The following is a 19,647-nucleotide window of genomic DNA, read 5'->3' as shown; positions in this document are numbered from 1 at the left end:
ACTTGCTGGGAGTCAGACCTTCTCATTTTTCTACCGCTCCAGTTGTTCCAGCTGTCCTTAAGTTGAAGCAAAGCCTGTGTGTCCTTTAGTTTATTGCCAGTACTGCTTTTTTGGAGGGACAAAAATAAGTATATTTTTTCTTCCATGGGACTGCCCTTCAAATATGCATAGCTCCATTTATTCTTTTCCAATATAAACTCCCTAAATCCACCTATTTTCTTGAACCATTGAACCGAGGAAAATTTTACATTTCTCCTGTGTTGGATAACTTGGTATTTAGATTTAAAGGCAGTTTTTAGTGGAGGTTTAAAATTTTTTTTAAATAAAATCATGCATTTTTGGGACTAAATATAGTTTTGTACTGACATGTGGAAAAAATGGGTGTCTTTTATATAAATTTATACTATAAAATAAAGGTATATAAGGGCCTTCTTTGATTATCTAATATCTAGATTATTATTTTCTATAATTTCTGAACTTTCCATTATTTCTAAATTATTAGGAAACTCCTACCTAAAATTTCTGCTTTGCATTGTTAAATGTTTCATAAGGGCATTTCATTTTCTCTTCTGGTTTTATTTTGCTGAATTAAAGCTGTTAGAAAGGGATTTGATTTCGTGTCTTTATGAAGCCTCTTTCAAAGTGTGCTTGTTGATCAGTTGTGATAGAGTAATTCAGGTTCCTTTATCCTAAGCAGAAACATTTACCCTGGACAGCGTTCTTTTCAGTCACCTATTTATCCCCTAGTAATTAGAATATTGGCTTATTTTTAAGCACCTATTCACATATTAGGATAATTGGCTAAAATATTAGTATAAATATTTTTCATTAATAAAAATAGATTAGGGATGCCTGGTGGCTCAGTCAGTTAAGCGTCCGACTCTTGGTTTTGGCTCAGGTTTGTGAGTTCGAGCCCTGCATCAGGCTCCGTGCTGGTGGTGCAAAGCCTGTTTGAGATTTTCTCTCCTCATCTACCCCACTCATGCTCTCTCTCTCTCTCTCTCAAAATAAATAAATAAACTTAAAAAAAAAAAACTTTAAAAAAAGGAAAACAACTTATTTAAAATAATTAAAATAAAAAAATGACTTAAAGTGGGTCCAGAACAATGAACAGTATCAGGCCAGTTTTGAATCATAGTCATTGAAGTATTTATCACATTTGGCTCATGAGACCGCATCCTAGATGAAGTCTTATTTTTTTCTTTAGTTAGTACCATGGTTCCTTGAACAAGGTAGGCATTCAAAAAATGTTGATTAAGTTTAGCCAAGTTGCTACAAAAACAGCTGCTCCCGGACCTGACTCAGCAGGAAAACCTGGTACAGAAGAGAAAACAATTCTATAACCACTGAGATAATAACTGAACTGTTGACATTAATCGTCTGTTTAATGAGTCTTTCCTAAAATTAAGGATTTGAAAATTAAGGCCGGGGATATCTAATTTGGGCAACTTTGGTTCTTACCTAATTTGATTCATTTTATTTTATTTTATCTTATTTTATTTTTTTTATTTTTTTATGTTTTATTTTTGAGAGAGAGAGAGAAAGAGGAAGAACGAGTGGGAGGGGAGGAGCAGAGAGAGAGGGAAACACAGAATCTGAAGCAGGCTCTAGGTTCTGAGCTCTCAGCCCAACACAGGGCTCAAACTCACAAACCGTGAGATCATGACCTGAGCCAAAGTCACATGCTTAACCAGACTGAGCCATCCAGGCGCCCCTCATTTGATTCATTTTAAAAAGAGAAAGTAAAGGGGCACCTGGGTGGCTCAGTCAGTTGAGCGTCCGACTTCGGCTCAGGTCATGATCTCACGGTTTGTGGGTTCGAGCCCCGCGTCGGGCTCTGTGCTGACAGCTCGGAGCCTGGAACCTGTTTCGGATTCCGTGTCTCCCTCTCTCTCTGATTCCGCGCCCCTCCCCCACCCATGCTCTGTCTCTCTCTGTCTCAGAAATAAACATAAGAAAAAATTGTTTAAAAAAAAAAAAAAAAAAAAAAAAAAAAAGAGAAAGTAAAAAATATTTCCACAAAGTTTTTTTTTTTTTTATTTTACTTTTAAGGTATAAAATCATTTGGTAAACATTAAGAAATACACATATTTTGATGGAACAAAGGGGTTATAAGATTTTTGAGTTTGTTATTTTATTATATATATGCTACTTAATAAGCTAATAAAACAAATAAGGAAGAAAAAATTCACTTGATTTATTTGCAAGGAAAATTAATCATATTTTGGCTCTAAGAGGCTTCTTAGATCTTGTGATAACTATCACTATGAGTTTTGTGAGATCTGTTCTTTCACAGTTAAAATTATTCTTTTTTACATGCAAAAATAAATCTTTAAACAAATGAGCAGCAAATTAACATAAATGATAGTGGTATAGCAACCCCTACCACAAATAATAGATGTATTTTATTTTATTTTCTTCATTAAAATTTTATTAAAGCTTAGTGGGTTGTTGTTTTTGTTGTTGTTGTTGTTGTTGTTGTTTTAACAGGTAAAAGTTCACAGCTCAATTTAGGAGAAGGTAGAGATATTTTTCATAAACTCCTGTCCCCACAAGTGTGCAGCCTCCCCGTGATCAACATCCCCCACAAAAGTGATACATTTACTAAAACTGATGAGCCAACACTGACACATCATACTCACCCAGAGTCCATAGTTTACAATAGGGTTCACTCTTGGTGTTGCCCATGAGTATGGGCAATATATGTATAATGACATGTATCCATCATTATGGTATCATACAAAAACTTTGCACTGAGTTAATATCCTCTGCGGTTTGCCTATTCATTCCTTCCAGTCCACCTCGCCTGTGGCAACCACTGATCTTTTCATTGTCTCCATAGTTTTGTCTTTTCCATAATGTCATACGGTTGGAATCATACAGCGTTTAGTCTTTCAGAATGTCTCCTTTCACTTTGCAATAGGCATTTAAGTTTTGTCCATGCCTTTGACAGCGTGATAGCTCATTTCTTCTTTAACACTAAATCATATTCCATTGTCTAGTTGTACCACAGTTTATCTATCCATTCACCTACTAAAGAACATCTTGGTTGCTTCCAAATTTTGGCAATTATGAAAAAAAGCTCTTATAAACATCCATTCACAAGTTTATGTGTGAACATAAATTTTCAACTCATCTGGGGAAATACTAAGGCGCACAATTGCTGGATTATATGGTAAGACTGTTTATTTATGTAAGAAGTCACCAAACTATCTTCCAAAGTCGCCACACGATGCTGCATTCCCACCATCAATGAATGAGAGTTCCTGTTGCTCCAAATCCTTGTCAGCATTTGGTGTTCAGTGTTCCAGATTTTGGCCCTTTTTAATAGGTAGGTAATTGTATATTGCTGTTTTAATTTGCATTTCCCTAATAACATCTGCTCTGGAGTATTTTTCTTTCTTTTTTTTTAAGTTCATTTATTTTGAGAGACAGAGAGAGAGCACACGCAAGTGTGAGTGGAGGAGGAGCAGAGAGAGGGAGAGAGAATCCCAAATAGCACAGAACCTAATGCAGGACTTGTTCTCACGACTGTGAGATCATGACCTGAGCTGAAATCAAGAGTTGGATGCTTAAAAAAAAAAAAAAAAAAAAAGAGTTGGATGTTTAACCAACTGAGCCACCCAGGCACCCCTGGAGCATTTTTCATATGCTTATTTGCCACCGGTGTATCTTCTTTAGTGAAATGTCTGTTAAAGTCTTTGGCCCATTTTTTAATACAGTTATTTGTGTTCTTATTGTTGAGATTTAATAGTTCTTTGTGTATTTTGGATAGTAGTTCTTTATTGGATATGCCTTAGCAAGTATTTACTCTGGTTTATCTTCTCTGTGGCTTGCCTTTTCTGTCTCTTGGCATTGTCTTCCATGGAGCAGAAGTTTTTAATTTTAACGAAGTCCAGTTTATCAGTTATTTCTTTCATGGACAGTATTTTTGTGTTGTACCTAAAAAGGCATCATTTTACCCAAGGTCATCTAGGTTTTCTTCCTTGTTATCTTCTAGGAGTTTTATGGTTTTGCACCTTACATTCAGCTCTATGATTCATTTTGAGTTAATTTTTGTGATGGGTTTAAGGTCTGTGTCTAAACTTGTTTTCTGCAGGTTGATGTCCAGTTGTTCCAATACCACTTGTGGAAAATCATTTTGCTCCATTTTATTACCTTTACTCCTTTGTCAAAGATCAGTTAACTATAGTCATATGGGTCTACTTTTGGGTTCTCCATTCTGCTCCATTGATCTCTTTGTGCTTTCACCAATGCCACACTATCGTGATAAATTTAGACTTATGGTTAAGCCTTGAGGTAGATTACTGTCAGTCCTCCAACTTTATATTTCTTTCTCAATATTGTGTTGGCCACTCTGTATCTTTTGCCTCTCCATGTAAACTTTAGAATCAGTTTGTAGAAATCCACAAAGAACCTGCTGGGATTTTGACTGAGACTACAATTTAATCTATAGATTAAGTTGGGAAGAACTGACATCTTGATAATATTGAGCCTCCCCATTCATGAACATGGAATACCTCTCCATTTAGTTAGTTCTTTAATTTCATTCATCAGAGTTTTGCAGTTCTCCTGATATAGATCTTATACATATTTTGTTACATTTATACCTAAGTATTTCATTTTGGGGGGTGAAGATGTAAATGATATTATGTATTTAATTTCAATTTTCACTTGTTTATCACTATTATTTAGGAAAGCAATTGACATTCGTATACCAATCTGTATCCTGCAACCTTGCTATAATTGCTTATTTGTTCCAGGAGATTTTCTCAGTTGTTTCACATATTTTACATAGATGATCATGTCACTATGAACAGACAGTCTTATTTCTTCCTTCCCAATTGGTATACCTTTTATTTCCTTTCCTTATTACATTAGCTAGAACTTGAAGCACAGTGTTGAAAAGGACTGATGATAGAGAACGTGTTTGCCTTGTACCTAATCTTGGTGGAAAAGCTTTGAGTTTCTCAGATTAAGTGTGACTTTAGCTGTAAATTTTGTTTTTGTAGATATTCTTTCTCAAGTTGAGGAATTTCACCTCTATTTCTAGTTTACTGAGAGTTTTTATCATGAATGGGTGTTGGATTTTATCAAATGCTTTTCTGTATCCCTTGATTTGGTCATGAGATTTTTCATTTTTAGTCTGTTGATGTGATTAATTGTGTTGATTGATTTTTGAAGGTTGAACCCAGCTTTACACATCCAGGACAGATCTTACCTGGTCATGGTTTATAATTTTTTTGATACATTGTTGGATTCAACCTGTTAATATGTTTTGAGGACTTTTGCATACATGTTCATGAGAAATATTGGTCTGTAGTTCTCTTTTTTAATAATATTTTTTGCCTGATTTTGTTATTAGGGTAAGTCAGACCTCATAGAATGAGATCTCTGTTTCTATCCTCTGAAAGAAATTGGTGGAGAAATTGATTAGAGAATTGGTGGCATTTCTTCCTTAAATATTTGGTAGAATTCATCAGTGATCCTATCTCAGTCTGGTGCTGTTTTGGAGGCTTATTAATTATTGATTCCATTTCTTTAATAAATAAAGGCCTTTTCATATTATCTATTTCTTCTATCTTGAGTTTTGGTAAATTTCATCTTTCAAGGAATTGGTCCATTTTATCTAGGTTATCAAATTTATGGTCATAGAGTTGTCATAGTATTCCTTTATTATCTTTTTAATGTCTACAGATCTGTAATTATTCCCTTCTTTTATTTCTGAGTTAGTAATAATTTGTGTCCTCTCTCCTTTTTCTTAGTTAGCCTTGATAGAGGTTTATTTTATTTTTATCATGGAAAGATGATAAATAATAAAGATAAAAAGTGGCATTTTCTTATTCCAAATTAAAAAAAAAAATTAACGTTTATTTATTAGTGAGAGACAGAGCATGAGCATGGGAGGAGGAGAGAAAGGAGGAGACACAGAATCTGAAGCAGGCTCCAGGCTTTGAGATGTTAGCACAGAGCCCGATGTGGGGCTCGAACTCACAAACCACAAGATCATGATCTGAGCCGAAGTTGGATGTTTAACCAAAATGAGCCACCCAGGGCCCGCTTCTTATTCCAAATTTAAGCCACTTCACTTTATTTGTTTGTTTTTTAATTAATTTATTTATTTTGAGAGAGAGAGAACATGAGCAGGGGAGGGGCAGAGAGAGAGAGAGGGAGAGAGAATCTCAAGCAGGCTCTGTGCTGTCAGCACAAACAGTGAGATCATGACCTAAGCTGAAATCAAGAGTTATATGCTCAACCAACTGACCACCTAAGTGCCCCTAAGCTATTTTAAAAAGCAAAAATCATATTAAAGCCAAGAAAAACAGTAATCAGCTTATTTTTTCTAAATTTGTTTCTATTTGTAGGCAAGTGAAAATATAATTTGGGATAAACCTTCTCAAGGAGAACAAATTTTTTATTTCAAAACTGTATGAGTCAAATGCAATCTGTGTCTATTTGTGATGATTTTCTGGTCACCTCATGAGAGGCAGATTCAGGGTCTTTTGAATCCTGCTACCACCACAAAGTCTAACATAGTGAATCTGAAGTCCAAATTTTCTTTTTTTCATGTACACATCCCTGACTAAATAATTATAGTGAAGTTATTCACTGGTTGGAAGCATTTCAAACTTATTGATTACTCTTAGTATGCCTTCATTCTAGCTTAAACATCAGTGTGTGTTTAGATTGTACACGCCAAGGGGACTAGGACCACAGCAGCGAAGTAACACTGACCAACTCACTCTTACTGAATATTTATCATGCTAAGGAGAAAGTGACAGAATAACTTCATATAGAAAATTTGGCTCACCGCAATAGGCACAGGCCACACAGCCACATCTTTCCCTCCCTTCCCAGCCTCCCCCTACACCTACCTACCTCTCCCCATTGTTGGCAGCAAAGGAAGAAAGAGTCCTTACTCTGGAGCAAGACTTCTTGCTGCAACTTACATGCTGTGCATCATTGGGTAAATTACCTAACCTTTCTGATATTGTCAGGATTGAGTGAGTTAAAGCATATAAAGTGTTTAGAAAAAAAATACCTCATAAGGAACCTGACTGATAAAAATGAACAGTTATTCTTAATTTTAATAAGTAATATAGCTTATGCACTATTTTATTCAACCATTCAATAATTATATGTATTCTGAGCACTATTCTTGGTGCTGGAACTAGAGCAGTGAACAAAACAGCCAAGATTCCTGGCCTCACGCAGCTGGTCTTCTAGCAGGGGAAAACAGAGGAAGCATGCAGTGAAAGAAATAAGTGTGAAACTTGGAGAAAAAAATCAGGTAAGGAGAGCGAGAGTGATGGATTTGGGATCAGGAAAGGCCACTCTCATTGGAAATGAAGGAGTAGACCATGCAAGGTCTGAGGAAGCCCACATCTATCAGGGGAAATAGCAAGTGTCCCAGAGCAAGACTGAAATGCACTTCACCTGTTAGAGGAAAAGCCAGAAGGCCAGTGTGATTGCTGGTCAGGAGCAAGGGAAAAATGGCATAAATGATCTAAGAGAGAAAGGTGGAAAGGGCTGGCACTGTATTCACAGGTAAGAAGGATTCAATGCTTCTGGCAAATGTAGGAAGGAAGCCTTAGCTGCAACACATATCAGCCAGCTGCCTCTCTGCAACACTAAAGGAGAGCTGCGGCTGGATGGAGGTGAGGCAGCTGTGCAGAAAAGAATGTGGCTCTCTTTCCTACCCACTTCTCCGAGAGCCAGAGAATTCTGAGTAGAGAGTCAGGTAATTATCTCATGAATTCCTTTCAGGGAAGGTAATAAAATGGGGTGATTGGACCCAAAGGACAATCCTCCCACTCGCCATAATAGGTACTTTACTAAAATATCCAGATAATTGGACATACTCACTGCTGCATATTGCCTGCCTCCACAATTGGAAGTTGCCTTTCTTATTTCCATCTGTATTTTAAATCAAAATGGACTTACTAAGACATACCATAAATACCTCTATATTAACTCACTTGAAGGAGTGGACTGTTCCACACAAATGTGAATTTCATCTCGGCAATGATTTTTCTTCCAACCCTATGACATTACTAAATTGAACCCACATTTTCCTGGCTGAAGCTATGGTAGAGAATTAGCTTTTACAGCATAGCCTGTTCCTTGAGTATCATATTAGATTATGTTTTTATAAATCTAAATTCTAGGTATTCTCTCCATTATAAACATATTAAGATAGTCTAGGATCTCCATGAGAAAGATTCTTACTTTGCATGGTTTAAAATGTGAATTGTAGCCCATCATGTAACACTTCTATGGTTAATGGGCATTGTGAATCATATTAAAATAGGAATCTCCCAGTGCAGCAGCTACTCTGCCATCAGCACATCCTCCCGTGAATGCAACAGGACGTGACATGCTATGTTTTCCATGGTGCTTTCTCTGAGTATGGACTGGGGCACACTAATGCATGCAAGCTACAGGAGGAAGGAAGGGGCATCTGGTTAATCTTGTTACAAACGAATGACAAATTATTAAAAAATGGTAATGCAATACTTTTCATTTTCTTGAACAAATAGTCTAAGTCACTAAATTTAGAAGTCTGGGCAAGGTGCTCATAAGGCTACCGAAACCTATATACCCTCATTTTGTACAAAATAGCTCTAGATCCCTTGATTCCAGAAGATTATACTAGGGATCACTCAAGTTGAGGCACTGGTGTCAAAATGGTATAGAATAAGAACTCTGCTTTTCAAGGGTAGACACAATACCAAATGGTGCCTGGTGGTAATCCATCAGATTCCCTCTCTAGGAATCTGTAGGTAAGATTTAGTGAAAGGCATGATCCTAAAGGTTTCTTATCTCAGGCTGCTATAACAAAATACCATAGGCTGGGTGCCAGGTAAGGGTGGCATTAGATTTGGTTCTTGGTAAGGGCTCCCCTCCTGGTTTGCAGCCGACCACCATTTCATTGAGTTCTCAAATGACTTCTTCTTTGTGTGCATTTGGAGACAGAGCTCTCCTGTTCCTTCTTCTTCCTATAAAGGCATTAATCCCATCATGAGGGTACCACTTCATGACCTCATTTAAACCTAATTACCTCTTAAACATCGTTGGAGGTTTAAAACTTCAACACATGCATTTTACAGGAGTAACAAATATTTATTCTATAACAGTAGAAATAGAGAGGCACAAGGAGACCATAAGCAGCTGCCAGGAGGCATTAAAATCCAGGAGGAAGCAGACTGCAAAAGTTGAAATCAATTACTTATTAACAGAGTACCTTGACATAGAAGCAGATTTGGAGAAGTCCAGAGAGAATGGTGTCCTGTTCGGGCTGTTGTTGGGCTACTAGTGAAGCTGATGTATCCAAAACAGTCATGAGCAATATTCCAAATGTCAGTGAGACCGAACTATTCTGTTATTTCTTCCCAAACATCCTTATCTTAAACCCTCATTAGCTAAAGTAAATCCCACTAAAGTTTCTGATTCTTATAACATGAAGGTCTATGACTAGCACAATTAAAAAATATTTTTAATTATATACGTGGTCATATTAAAGATGCTCTGATTTGCTTCCCTCCTATCCCTATAAGTATTTTCTCCAAGAAAATCTTAGTTTTAATTCTCAGCATATTTGTCCAATGACCCCATTCACCTACTTCCGTGAATGTTTGTGTGTATGGATAGGGAAGTATTTAATCAATGAGATAACTTCAAGTGAAGATGATAGAGTAAATTTACATAAAAATCTGCTGTCTGCACCCACACACATACACTGGTAAGAGATAAAATACGCTTTAAAACATTTTAAAAGATAGAACCATGCTCAGTACAAGATAAAGCACTATCACGGACTTAAATGGAAACACATTAAGTTGGCAAACAGGAGGCATTTAAAATCACCACTTGCCCAGCACCAGCAAGAAGCAGAAGAGGCTGGACACGTATGCAAAATATCCTGTTCTTGAAGGCTTACTGCAGGAGATAAGGCTGAATGAGATGCCCTATTGGTAAACCACTGTACATCTGTAGACCCAGAGATGACTCAAGGAAGCAGAAACAGCCACCAGCGAGAAACCCAACCAAGCCATCTGCTGGCTTGGAGCCCTGAGCCTCCAATGCAAGGTCTTGTATTACACTATAGTAGTGTTACACTGGTCACCCCAGAGAGGGGTGGATGCAGGAGACTGAAAAGCCAGCAAAACAGACAGGGGTAAGGAAGAGGAAGCGAGGGGCCTCCCTTTCTTGATGAATTTACAAAAACTTTAAAGTTTATGCATAAAATGCGTGCCATGAAAAATCACCAACCAACTAAAAATACGATGTTAAGAATATATCCTGCCTAAAAACAACACAGAACAAAAAACCCCAAGACTTTAAATATGTATATTTAAGGATCTCAAAGAAAGAAAGAAAAAAGATTGTAAACCATGTATGGTAAGGGAGGGAAAGAGTAAATTCTAAGAACATAGAGATATTTAATCTAAATTGGACGTAAAGAGACAATTTGGTTACTTGAAAGTAAGAAAAAGAAATTAAAAGAGAATGAGAAAATGAGATCTAAAAATATCTAAAAGATCTAAGAAAAATGAGATCTAAAAATATCTAAGAGGCATAAGAAGATGTACAGAGTAGATTGAGAAGCTCTAGATGGATGCCTGAAGGAGAGAAAAGAAGGAATAGGGGAGAGTAAATATTCACAGAAAGAGTTGGCTGAGCACCTTACCAAAATAGGAGAGCCATGAGTCTCAGGTGGAAAACATGAATTTTGATGGTCTTACATTAAATGGGAGTTGAATATTAAGCAAGAAAAGAATTTGAGAGTTTCCAGAGATAAAGATTACCTATGAAGGAATAATAATTATATAGAGAAACAATACAGAAACACCCACAAGTGGAATGAAACACTAATCATTAGATAAACCATTATTCAAAGGGAAGGAAGTATTTAAGACATTTCAGACACAAAAACTAAAATTTATTACTCATGGCGTCTCTGAAGAAACCATTAAGTGGTTTATTACAGTAAGAAGAAAAGTAAATCATAAGAAAAGTGTGAGTTTTACGAAGTGATGTTTTTTTAAATGGTAAAATCTCCTAACTTACTAAGATTCAAAGAAAAGTATTTTGATACTGTTATTATGGAAAAAAATGTATGTGGGCTGGAGAAGGTGGACATAATGCATACTTCCTCTTAAAGAAAAAAAATGCTGGAAGCAGGTGAATAAAAACAACAAATTAAAAAAAATTTGAGAACACAGCAAAGACAATTTCAAACCATCAGATTAGAAATTTATACTCACTACTACCCAGTATGGAAAACTGTCGACAACTTTCAGACTTCACTACAAAATTTTTATTTATTTCTGCTCTTAACCATGGCCCCAACCCTCTCCCCTTTATTAAGCATGTAGGCAATGTGACAGGAATGATAGTCATTCCAAACATATCCCTTGTAAACTGCTGGAACTCCAAAATGGATATAAGATGAATTAATGTATATGTTGCCACAACTTCTTCTCTAAGAGAGGAGAATAAAGTAGATAACAATTAGTGAGAAAGTGACCAAGAGCAGAAGTGAAGATAAATGTAAGCAGGAGTGGGTGCTTGGGTGGCTCAGTCAGTTAGCTGACCATCTGACTCTGGATTTTGGTTCAGGTCATGATCTCACGGTTTGTGGGTTTGAGCCCCACCTTGGGCTCTGTGCTGACAGTGTGGAGCCTCCTTGGGATTTTCTGCCCATCCCCACTTGGGTGCTCTCTGTCTCTTTAAAATAAACTTAAAAAACAATTAAGCAGGAGGATAACAAAGGTAATTGTTTTCAATTTAAAAGTACTGAGTGAACTTTAAAAGGAAGGAAGCAAATATGAACTGTGCTGGAAGAAGAGTATTTGGCTATGTTTGTGGGTTGTGAGTAAGGGAGAAGTCTTCCATGCAGAATGTGGTGACCTTATTTTGGAAGAAAGAATATGGGGTACACACACAGAACATTTATGGGAAAAGAGAGAAGCCCAGTTTAGCTGGGGTTTAGGGCAGAAGATAAAAAATAAAAAATAAGGAGATAAAATTACTATTTCCTCAAGCTGTTGTCCCATACCTACTTTTTACTCTTATTACTAAACTCCAAAAGAAGATTCCACTTTTCAGGACTTAACTGCTAAACTTTTGTCATGCTGACTTGGTACAGAAAGAATCTAGAGTCACATCACATGAATTTTCACATTTGAAGGGGAGAAGACTACTTGGGAATAGAGATTGGATCCATGAAGGGAGAAGAATCCAGGGCCTCCAGGGACTGGGTCAAGGTAAAGACACTGGGCACTGAGACAGGAAGAAGGAAAGCATTACCAAGGTAGCTATGGATAGCAACTCAAGTGTGTTGGATGCAAAAGGAACTTTAAAGAAGGTCCCAGGTGATACAATGTTAGTGGCAAGAAAATCACAAAGGGCTATTATTAATCCCAAGGTAGAAAATGGAAGATTAGGAATGATACTGAGTTTCAGAGTGTTTTACAGAAGCAGTGTACTATAGCTGAAAGAATATTGAATATTGATTCGAAAGCCCTGGGTTCATGCCCACCAAAGACATTTATTAGCTGTGTGAGAAGTTACTCAAATTCTCTTGATCAAGTTTCATCACTTGTACAGTTGATATAAAAATTATGAGGATTGTCTTTAAATGAATTCATGCTTTTCAAAATACTTTCTATAATTTAAAGCTCTCTATAAATAGAACATTTTATTGATTTTATTTTAATGTGATGGTCATGCTATTATTTTGTGCTAAATCTCTTTCTTTTGGTAAATGCTTCTCCACGACTTCTCATGACACTGTTGAAATTTTCAAATAAGTGATGTCTCTTCCCCTAACATACAGGTGAGCCCGTGACCAGAAGTTAATTATTGATCTCATTACCCCAATTCAATGACTAATCTCTGGTAAGCACATTACTTGGGGAGAAGTTACCAATGTCTTTTTAAAGACTATAATATGAACTCTGAGAGAGAAAGATCATAAGCTCTAAGGATATTTTAAACATGGGGCATCCAGGTACCAGGACCATCTACATTGGTCTGCCCAACAGATTGTAGAATCTGGGGGGTAAACACAGAGATGTTGCTAGGGAGAAAGAAAGATGAATCTAGAGATAGAGATGGAAATACAAATGGAAAGAGACACAGAGAGAAAGAAATAGAGATTCAGTTGGTATTCCTCTAATCTTCTGTTCATCCGTGTATTTATTGACTATCTCATGTGGATCAAGAATTACTTAAGATATTGGGGCTATATCAGTTATCTAAGACAGACTTGGTCCCTACTCTCATAGACTTATTACTCTAATAAGACTGAAAGAATGATAAATGCTTTTTAAAAAAAGGAAATGCAGGACACCTGGGTGGCTCAGTCAGTTAAGCATCCAACTCTTGATTTCAGCTCAGATCATGATCTCAAGGTTCATGAGATGGAGCTCCTAGTCAGGCTCTGCACTGACAATGTGGAGCCTGCTTGGGATTCTCTCTCTCTCTCTCTCTCTCTCTCTCTGCCCCTCCCCTGCTTATGCATGTGCTCTCTCTCTCTCTCTCTCAAAGTAAATAAATAAACTTAAAAAAAAAAAAAAAAAGGATATGCAAGTCAAGCAGATTATGGTAGGTCCTGAACCAGCCATGCTGGGATAGGTGAAGAGTTGTGAGACATGAGGTGACTTCTGATAAAGGCAGCTGATTAATCCCAATGCCAGTGACAATCCATCACAAAGCCTGTACTGGAAAGACATGGCAAACTCTTTCATTTCTTTCATACTGCTGAAAGAGAATATAACCTTTCACTCATTAACTGTCCATTCTGTTGCCGAGAGAGATTTTAACCGCATATGTACAGTAAGAACCTCAAATTTAACATGTGCAAAAACTTCTAATTCCTCACCATCCTCAACAAGCTCCTCCTATCTTCTCTATCTCACCAATGGTACACCATATTCCAGTAATGGGCAAATACGTGGTCATCAGTGATTCTTCCCTTTATCCCTTTACACATCATTTAAGTCTAATGGCAAATTCTGTCAGCTCTATTTTCAAAGGATTTCTAATTCTGAAAATTTCTCACCATCTCTACTGCTACCGCCCTAAGACTAGGAAATGTAGACATATGTCTCATTTGCTCAAGATCTTCACACCGGAAACTGGGTGAGAACATTCTCTCAGTTACTCCTGCCTGCAGATCTTGATGAAATGACATAAGCCATATTTCAAGATACTGATACTGAGTTCACAGTCATATATATATATATATATATATATACATATATATATATATATATATATATATATATATATATGTATATATATAGATAGATAGATAGATATATGTCATATATCTATATATATATATAAGAAATTGTCATGCTCCAGGTAGGATTTGAGCAATGCACACACTAGGAAGAGAACAGGCAGCCTATAGGACATGGACAAGTTCTTATTTTTATATTTTCTTCCTTATTTTCTTCCATTTTCAGGAAGGTTTGGCTATGATTCGTACTAGGGAAGTTTTCCGATCAAAAAGACTTTGTTGTTGTTTCAGGCAGAAATCATAAACTGAACCTGTGTGCCTCTTTGACTTTCTATTACCTGTGTTATTCCTCTCACGAGGGAAAAAAAACAAGTAAACAAGCAAACAGAAACAGAAATTTACTATTCTTGTCCTTAGGCTACTGAGGTTTCTAGATGTATTCCTCAATTCTAGGGTGAGGAGAGAATCCAAGTCCTTTTCTTTCTTTTCCTTTATTTGTCTTTAATTTATTTGACCTCCTTGGTTTAACCCAGGACAAGGATGTCCTGAAATATCCACATCCTATCTCAGAAAGAGATAAAGCTGTAAGAAGAAAAACAAAGCTGTAAGAAGAAAAGCTGTAAGAAGAAAAACAAAGCTCTTTAAGAATCATCCTCAGGCGCCTGTGTGCCTCAGTCGGTTGAGCATCTGACTTTGGCTCAGGTCATGATCTCACAGTCCGTGAGTTCGAGGCCTGCATCCTGCCCTGTGCTGACAGCTCAGAGCCTGGAGCCTGCTTCAGATTCTGTGTCTCCCTCTCTCTGCCCCTCGCCTAGTAATTTTCTGTCTCTCTGTCTCAAAAATAAATAATCATTTAAAAAAATTTAAGAATCATCCTCACCAATACCCAGTAGAAGTTGCAGAAACTCATTAAAGACTTCAAGAGGGAAGAAACAGAAAACTTGGAGAAGAATCCTCAGAAAACTCTAAAATGCTCCTAAGAGTAAAAGACCACATCCACATCCTCATACTGTATCAAGGGACTGATTCCTGTGTTACAAATTAATTATAATGCTATCTTATTGAAAACAATTACAGAGATCTGAGTGTGTCAAGGATTATCTGTTTGGAAAGGTGCCTTTACAAGAAACAATTAAAATATAAAAGGTGATAACCATGAAATCTGATAAGTGAATTAAAACAGTGTGTTTGAATACAGCATGTTGACTCTGAGCCACAGGGTGAATACCTGAATATCTGTAAATAAAAATGATGCTAATTTTTCCACAAGTTTTTAGTGCTTAAATTCAAAATATAATAACCAATTACAGTCTTTTGTAATACAGATCTATTAATGAGAATGAATTGTTAGAGGGGGGAGAGGATAAAATTTCCCAAAATTGAGCTCCCCCTTCATCAAAATCGATAGCAAATTTTCACCTGTTAATGCTGATTCTGTAATGAGATCTTATGTATTTCACCTTTCAAAATGTCTTTTTACACAGATAGATACTACCAAATGCTAATATTAATTCACGAGCCTATAAAACGCAAGCATATAAAATAGTTTGATGTGATTTAATTCAAACTACATTAGTTGTCATCAAAATGACTTTACAAAATATAAGGTTTTCATATAAGCACTGCTTTGCCTTGTAATGTTCGGTTGAATTCTTGAGGAAACGTTATCAAGTCTGAAGGAAAAGCTAATTTCCAAAACTATTCAGTGTCCAATAAGAGTGGTTGAAGGTGATTCTTCTCATTCAGAAAACCTTTAATCTTAGCCTTTAGCTCAAAAAAATTGCAAGAAAACTTTACCACTAACAGGTCATCAAACCAATGTGTGGTAGAGCAAGTCAGAATATTCAGCTTCTGTTTTGACAAAAATTCAGGGAACTGATGATGGTTAAGCCCACAACAGGAAGTGAAAATTCATCACTGACACTACTAGTTCAATAACATATGAGAGATTCAAATATTTTCCACAAAGTACCTGTAGCTCTTCCAAGCAGGCGATTCATTGAGGCTAATTCTTCAGCCCCTTTAAACCTCACAATTACTCCATGAATAAACAACTGAACACCAACAGTGGCATCTGTAAACTCATTAAGCGCTGGGGAAACTGGGTGAAATAATTTGAATTCTTATATAACGGACTATCGGTGTGGCTTCCAATGTCCTCAACGTTTTGAGGAATTGTTCTTGCCAAAAGGCTAACGGTTTTAGATTTAGTTTTTCTGGACACACTTGTTCAGAGAGGATGCTATGGGATTTTAAGTCACTCGAATCGTTTCCATCTTCTCCTCTCATCAGCTCTTGATACTGGGGTCAAATGGTACACACTTCGGGCATCAGGATGTTAAGAGTGGAAAGAAGTAGGTCCACAAGAGTGTTTTGCTTGTGTGCACTTACCTTGGGTGCTATTTCCAGAGAAAGAGCTTCCTTATAGAATGTGCCCAACATGAATTCCTCTAACTTCCTCTCACTGTTGTCCAGCTGCCCCCAGCAATAAGTCACAGCCTTTGTGGGTTTATAGAAATGAACAGTCACAGCGGATGCATGGGGATTTAGCACTGCTAAACATAGCTGGAGTTCTACAGTTTCTCAGGCTGGCTTTGCAGTGCCTAAGTTGCAATGCCTGAGGGGTCTCAGGAAGCTGGGAGACACTGGACACAGGACCCTTTGACATGACCCCATCTGAGTTAAATTTTTCAAACCTATAACTCTATTTTCCCCTTAGCAGTTTTAAGCTACAAAAGAACAATTTAACTTTAGGTTAATAAGAAAAAAGTCACAGGCAAACAATTATAACCTGCCCTGGGTCTAACTAAAGTTTAAGGGTCTAACCTGCCAAAGCCCAAATTCTAGAAAATACGAGTAGAATGAATATCTTCTCCTTCATAGCAGATTAACAAAGTTTTAAATCTTATTGCTGTCGTTGTGGAGTTTTCTTGTTTTCCTCCCTCTATACAGTTAAAATCAAGGAATTTAAATGCCTTTTAATTTGCAATAGGAAAATATTATTTGATAATGAAATTGAGTGATTTGTTGGTTTACTTTCATTTTAAGAAAGCTATTATGTGTTTCACTTTGTCGTAACTGGTAATAGTTATGGCTGAATGTAATACTGGGGATTTGGGCAATGTCATTTGATTCCATGTGACTTAACTTTAACCAAGTGATAGCATTTTTCTTTATGGCCCTTACCCATTTTTCTTTATGTCAGTTCTGCTCACCTTTCCTTCCAATGGAAACGATGAATTTAAGCCTTCTAAAAATAGTTGGGAAAAAAAGAAAAAATGCCTAGGCAAGTGAAACAGAATATAATGTATGATTAATTATGCGGGTTTCCTCAAGTCAGCCAGGAAATCCTAATAGAGACAGTTGGATATTCGTTCACACTTAACAAGCTTTCCCCTTCATCTTTACTGCAGTGTGCCATCACCAAGGATGATCTCCTTCTGCCTTATCAAGTCAACACACAACCAAACAGCATTTTAATGTCATGATGTGTAGGAAAAATGAGGAACAAGTTTTGGTGCAATGACATGAAGCAGATCAGTTAAAAATCAGCAGGCTATTTGGAAACAAATTTCCCCCAGCATTCTCATGCTGTGGTTTCTGAGCTGGTGTCACTGTATGTTCTCTTGAATCCAATTTCTTTTGAAATGGCTTTCAGTTCTTTTTGTGTGTGCACTATTGATGTTAAGCATGAATGAATGCAAACACTTGCACCATCAAAAACAAATAGAATTTTACCACCCGGAATGCCCTGGCAGGAGTCCAAGAAAACAAGATTTAACTCCTCAGAATGGCAGTGGGTAGACAGAATTAATGGGTGGTCTTTCCAGGAAAATGTCTTATAAACTTCACTGAAATAGTCATCTGGTGCCTTGGTATCCACATTTGTCTACTTGCTGTCGGTATCTTAACTGTTATCTTACAACAGAAATTCAAGACATTGAATTTAAAAATTTAATTTGAAACTCAAAATCTGGCAAACCACTGTTTTTTAAAACTGCAGAAGTGTTGCTGATTATTTGCATTATTGACCTACTGACACTTTGCTTTTTAGTTGATACTACTTAGTGTGATTCCCAGACAACAAATGAAACTTGTTTTGCCCATACCATTCAAAGATTTGTAGTTATATTGGTAGAATCTTCCAAAAGTCAAACCAAGACAATGAATACATTAAAAATCTATTTTGTAAGGAGTAAAATCAGCAGTTATAAGGACACTACAACACCCTACACAGAAAATTCTTTACTTAAAATTGTTGCTTTTATAATGGCTTCTTTACTTTATGATCTGAGGGGGAAAATGAGATGTTCTGGGTTAGAATCTTAATGTATCTTGGTGGTCAGATATCTACTAGCCAACATTTTCCCACTTGCTGGATGATGTCATCTCTTTGTTTAAATCACACAATTGCAGCAATGCCCACATCAGACTAAGGCCATTCAGACCTATAGGAATAACACTACTCCAGAATAATTTTCCAGCTTGGAAACACAGCTTTGTTTTATCTGCACTTTCCCAACCATGAGTGAAATATTTATGAAAAAAGAAATTCTATAATCTTATTTCTTGTAAATAGGCTAAATCAATAAACTTTTGAAATTATTGATATTTTAGTCACTTTGTCCCACATAAAACTTTACAGAGCAATTTACTGTGAATTCCTCTTCTCCTGATGTCTTGGAAAGTGGAAGTCCCTCCAGTGGTCACCTGTATTTTATACCCCTCAATCATTCCAGTAGAATGTATGTCTTATTCCAGATGATGTCTTCCAATCAGTTTCTGAATGAGAAGTGCTCTGTGGCCATTGGCTGAATGCCCTCAACTTGATAAGGGCAATAACATTCTGGACATATCATATGCAAACTCACTCCTAGATACTGTAACCCCCTAAGTAGCTCACAAGTGGTGTCATATCTGAAAAAAAGACTGAGAAAAATGGCAATCTAAAGAGTAGACTCAACCTCTTACCACCAACTTGCTCATTGATGGGCTCTTTGCAGAAACTCTGAACATCACTTGAGTCTCACTGACACTGTCCTGAGCTTATTGACAGTATCTTGCAGCTATGGTGTTACTTCGAGATAACAACAAAACCATTAAGTTCACCTATTGCATTATACCTCTCCAGTTCTATGGAAAAAAGTGATTTCTTGATCTTAAAACTTGAAGAAACAACAAACTAATAACCAACAAAAATATTGCACCTTACACTCTTATTAGATACAGAAATCCTGGAAGATGGATGTACTTTTTTCCCTAGCTAGCTAGAAGCCTAAGGCAGGAGAAAATTCCTGAACATCAGAAAAATGAGGCTCTTTTTTCTTCAATACCTGAGCACTTTAATCCAACCCTCTCAAGAAGATGGGAAAAAACTCAAAGCATTTTGAACTGTT

General features: G+C 36.7%; 1 protein-coding gene across 1 annotated transcript in view; it reads right to left on the bottom strand.

Annotated features, from left to right (window-relative positions):
• Positions 1 to 19,647, bottom strand: part of CF2H8orf34 (chromosome F2 C8orf34 homolog) — a 401,924-nt gene that overhangs the window by 112,149 nt on the left and 270,128 nt on the right.

The sequence above is a fragment of the Panthera leo genome, chromosome F2, assembly GCF_018350215.1.
Source record: "Panthera leo isolate Ple1 chromosome F2, P.leo_Ple1_pat1.1, whole genome shotgun sequence".
Classification (NCBI taxonomy): domain Eukaryota; kingdom Metazoa; phylum Chordata; class Mammalia; order Carnivora; family Felidae; genus Panthera; species Panthera leo.
Note: the sequence above shows the minus strand (reverse complement) of the source record. Positions and strands in the feature narration are given on the sequence as shown.